This window comes from Hylaeus volcanicus, chromosome 7, assembly GCF_026283585.1.
Source record: "Hylaeus volcanicus isolate JK05 chromosome 7, UHH_iyHylVolc1.0_haploid, whole genome shotgun sequence".
Classification (NCBI taxonomy): domain Eukaryota; kingdom Metazoa; phylum Arthropoda; class Insecta; order Hymenoptera; family Colletidae; genus Hylaeus; species Hylaeus volcanicus.
In genome coordinates, this window is record NC_071982.1 from 6,853,479 (window position 1) to 6,858,818 (window position 5,340).

Consider the following 5,340-nt stretch of genomic DNA (forward strand, 5'->3'; position numbering starts at 1 on the left):
AATAGATGACTATTCCAGAGCCACTCGAATACCTGACTACACGAGCACTATTTAAATACTCGACTATCCTTGACTATTTAAATCCCATTCGAACACCTGATATATTCGAGTATTTAAATACTTGACTATCCTTGACTACCCGAATAGGCATTCGTAAAGACCAACTTGACTATTCGAGTGTTACTCAAATATAAGACTGTCCTTGACTATTGATATCCCATTCAAGTACCTGACTACTAGGGTACTCTATTAGATACAGTCCCTCGACTATTCAATTACTAAAACATTACTAAAAGACCAACAGCCAAATAGCCTGATCTTAAATTTTTACTTGCCAGTGATAACATTAAAAAATTAGGATCCAACAGTTAACTACTGTTCCGTGAACTAGCAAGCTGTAAAACGTGATAATGAACTGCGTAAACGTCGACTGTCGATAAAAGTAGCTTCGTGTTGATTTTAGTTGAGGTTGGAACGTGATACCCTGGCAGCCTCAATTAACTACCGTTTAGCAGTTTGCTTCGTAGAAAAATATTTAAAGTTACGATAACGCTTAATTTACGACGGGGATGATGATGTTTTAAATCACCTGTTGAATGTATCCGCAGGAAACCTCGGGGCGAAGGTTAATAAAGGCTCGCCTAATTCATCTTCCCCTTATACCTTTCTCTGTTTAAAACGAATCATCTTATTTTTTTTTACTACTGACGACCGTTAAAGATGATCCTTCATTTTAATATTCCGTCGCACTCTGGTGCGACGTCACGTAGAGCAAAATGACGTCATACTAAATAGCCTACTCAACCGTGAATCGACTCGAACGTCGCTTTAGCATGACGCGCTCTTGCGTCACATGACCTCAACATGAGTGCTTTCGTCATACCTTACCAAACGATTTTAATATGGCGGACATCGTGCACGTCCTGTTGACTAGACTCACTCTTATATTATTTACCACAGATGGCATAACCTTAATTTGTATCGGAGCTGTACCATCGCCCACTGAGGCGTCATCGGTGACAAATTAAAAGCTTCCTTTTCAATTCGCTTTTGCGTCATTCCCCGGCGGATAATATTACTTTAACTTGATCGAAAGGCGAGTCGCGGTTAGAAGTGTCGCGTTTATATCAGTCCTGCTTAATTACCCAAGATCCTCGACGATCTCTGTTTCTCTCTGGGACGATCAATTAGGATTTATCTCTCGCCTTTTCCACGGTTGGTACGTCCAACCAAAGAAAAACGCTCGGTTTATTTATGGAGAGCCGAAGGTTGAATTTCAAGAAAGAAAAAGAAATCGAAGCACGCGTAGAGGAGGATGAAGAAGAGTAAGAAAGATCGTTTTGATGGAACAAGCATCGCACATTTATTCAAGAAGCATGAAAAAGACAGCCGAGTTCCGTCTCGAAAAAAAGGGCACAGGCCGAAGTATTAACGCAGAATGCTCTCAGTGTCTCTTTGTGTGTGTGTGTGTGTGTGTGTGTGTGTGTGTGTGTATTCGTGTATGTACAGATATCTCGTCTAAAAATATATCTTCGAAGCTGGCGACGATAAAAATGCCCGCACCTAACCTCAATTCACCCACGTGACAATCACACGAGCAGTGTTCCCACTGTACGGGCTTCGAGAAATTAATGCTACATGTCGTATCAAAAAGAAGCTATCAAGAATCCGTGCAGCGTTCTAATAATGCCGCTCACCGGTGACGCGCTGATTACTATGACGCTTTCCATGCTGATGGACCATTCGAAAATATCGAACTATTGAATATTAAATATTTTTTAACGCTCTAGAGGGTGCCTAATTTAATATTTTGTGGGAGAGAAGCTATCGGTAACATGTTTTTAGACAAATTCGTTAAGGCGACCCGTCAGTCGATATGTAGCAGCGGTTGCCTGTAATCGGGGGCGTCACCCTGCGCCTAAGAGACGGCAACCCGTTATTCGGTCTGTAACACCGATTGCCTACTGTCAGGGGCACCCGTCTCGCGCCTAAAGCCGCCGACTGACTTGCAACAGTACGCTGGAATGTTACTGCTCCGGCACGATTTTTACGGTTCGACACCAACGTTACATTACAAGGTCCTTTTTGGAATCACGAATGCTCGCTTCGAACTCTCGGCTGAATTTTCTCTCGATGCTTCCTACTCGGTTCGGTGAAAAGTAGACGATCAAAGAGGTTCGTCAAAAGCCGACAGACCAGTGGAGCACGGTCGAGTGCGAACCGAGCGCAAGAATGGCTCGGTTCGTCGCTCGCTGGTCCGTCCAAACTAAGCGAATGCTCGCGTTACATTACAATGTTCTGTTGCAAGTCAGTCGCCGGCTTGAGAGACGGCAACCAGTTATTCCATCTGCAGCACTGGTTGCCTACTGTCAGGGGCACACTTCTCGCGCCCAACAGACGGCAACCAGTTATTCCATCTGCAGCACTGGTTGCCTACTGTCAGGGGCACACTTCTCGTGCCCAAGAGACGGCAACCTGTTATTCGACATGCAGCACCGGTTGCCTACTGTCAGGGGCACCGTTCTCGCGTCTGACAGCTGATAACCGACGCTACAGTCCACCTGGCGGGTTGCCTGGAAAAGCTTGTGTAAAAACATTTTAACGATAGCTCCTTCTCTTCATGAAATATTCGACCGTTCCGTTTCAAACGAAGCACCAAGTGCACGCGTGATAAGTCTCGTGAAAAAATCAGCGTGCCACGGCTGAGCGATGGCCCTTGTCAGTAGCGAGCGTGTGTTGCTTTATATTAATTTCTGTTAGCTATGTTTTCACCTTTATGCCGTGTCTTCTACGCGATCACTCACTGCCAGTGTCGTCTAACATGATTGTTCTGATTGTTCTCGACGCTCTTTCGCTCTGTTACAACGTTGATACACCTCCACGCTCAACCGACCGCAAACTTCTAAACGAATTGCAACGTCATCGACCGTTATTTATTTTTTACCGAACTTATAATATCGTCACAGAGCCATTTAAGCTTCGTTTCTTTAAAAAAACGATACTCTGGCGTACGATTAGGATGTTGCGCAGGGATTTCGTTTCGAGTTTAAGGAGGGACGTGACTGCGAGGGAATTCTTATCGAATAAATAGAATTCTTTGGATTTACAGTGCTGTATTCGCTTCTTCAGGTTAATGGCACATGTTGCCAGTTTTTGGACAAGTATCATAGCGTAGAGTTTCTAGGAATATGTGCACTTTCCACGTTGGCGTAGGAAGAAATTTTACCACGAAATAGTTCACCAGTGCTTAGATATCGACGAATGGAATAGTTTGAAATTCCGTTTTATTCCTCTCAGACATCAACAGTAAATGGAAAAACATTCCCCTTCAGAAAAAATGTTTTACTTCTAATAAACGATTACAACTCGCTTAATACCACGTCGCATCAACGGAACACAAATTATATATATATATATGTATATATACTTTTTTTCTTCTTCGTCTATTTACAAATGTACTCATTTACCTGCAAACATGTTCGATTACTCACAGAGTGCTGGTTAAATTGTCAGGAAATATAATTATTAATTTTTTTTTCCGTTTTCGTTTTTATACAGATGCCTCGCGCAGATTATCGATTACAATTTCACTAAGTTTCATCGAAAGAGACAATCGAACGTTGAATTCATTGAGAAACATTGAGAAATATCCTTCAGACGCAAAAAACGAATGACACGGCCGGTTAAGCGTTTAACAATGACGATAATTAGTTCAAGCATTCGCACACTGAACAACAATTTTATCTCGCAATCGCGTTTCGGTGAATACTCCCAAGAGACAACAACCGCTGAGCAAACAGGAAGTGTGTTTTCGTTTTATTTGTTTCACTTTATTTATTTTTTTTTTTTCATTTTTCTCACTTTTATTTTGTTCTTTTTTTTTTCGCTAAGTCTGCGCGCGTCGTTCGGTGAATATTAAAAATATTCTGTTCTGATGAAAAATACGTAGATTCTGATATGTTCAGTTCGCTTAGCCCTCCGTGACCCAAGTCGCTCGAGTTGACGAAAAATCAAGGGGCCCACTAACGAGACAAGCTGCGAACCGAATCACGACTGATATCTGGAAACTAGACGTTGGTGGCTACAGGACCGTGGAACGAAGAATCAAGGGGGACCGTTGGGTCGCGGAGGGTTAAGGGTACAACCCTGTTTTCAGATGATTCGATCAAACAAAGTCGTCGACTTGCGTGCTCATCTTCCTCGAATCACGCCAAACTACGCAAAACCGAAAAGCGTCTACGAACGAATCTGGCACTTGTGTCGCTAGAAACGAGGTTCACGCTCGCCGTCGGTATTCGCGTCGACAAACTCCACGACGGAATTCGTTCTCAGGTCTTGGAACTTGGGACTTACGAGGAAGGCACCTAGCGCCGCCGGCGGAGGAACGACGTACTAGCGTCGCTCTGACGCTCCTAAGGCCAGCTGCCGGGTACTCGTTGCCATTAATTTGTGTTGATATGGATTTTAAGATACTTGAAAATCAGTGGGACGCGTTTGTAATTTTACAGTATGTTAGTGTGCGGTGTCGTAACAGACGTTTTCATCGAAACAAACGATGTTTATCTTTGGTTTGAAAATAATTTGCCTTTCAGTCGAGAAAATCGTGAATCTCAACTGGAATACCGACGCAGGCGTAGTTCACGTATCCACGAACGAGTTCCCAGTGGGTCCCGTCGGGAGCGTGTAAACAAAACTTTACAATTGTATATAGTCTAGACGCTGTAATACTGAATTGACCTTGCATAAGGGGATTTTCGCTTGACGCGTTCACGAGTCTCTTCCTCTCGCCGCCATCTTACACGTATTGCGTAGTTGAGCCTCGTCGGTGTCTGCCAATCGCATACATATGCATACACATACGCGTGCATGTATATATATATATATACAGATTTTTTTTACACATATTTCATTTTACCTCGAGATTTATTCTACCGATAGTTTCGTTAATCCTAGAGTCGTTTTTAATTACTCGTTAGAACCTTACAGCTTACGTTCGACGAAACGAGCAATTCCAACCAGTCTAAAGGCTGCGCGACTCTCGGGACCGCATGCGTTCACATGCGTTCACATGCGTTCACGTTCGTCCTACTCGTAAACATGGCAAACACACACGGCAGTACGGCAGTCTCGCGATCGTCGACAGCCTGAACGAGAGGGTCGACGTCTGTGCTTGCACCTTGCTCGATCATCGAGTCTCTCAACCCGAAGGGACCGTTAACACTGATCATCGCGAGTTCGATTTTTCAAGGTTCTTGGATCGCTACGAATGCAAACGAATTTTACTTCAATTTTCTTGTGACGAATATTGCACACAAACGATCGAAAACGATGATTCTCAAC

At 43.5% G+C, this 5,340-nt stretch overlaps 1 long non-coding RNA gene across 1 annotated transcript; it reads right to left on the reverse strand.

Moving 5' to 3' along the window:
• Positions 1-1,338: 1,338 nt before the first annotated feature.
• LOC128879709 (uncharacterized) lies at positions 1,339-5,334 on the reverse strand. Its single transcript, XR_008457679.1, has 2 exons — positions 2,488-5,334; positions 1,339-2,417 (listed from the first exon to the last, which is right to left on the reverse strand). It is a non-coding gene; the product is annotated as an uncharacterized LOC128879709 (long non-coding RNA).
• Between the last annotated feature and the right edge of the window lie 6 nt (positions 5,335-5,340).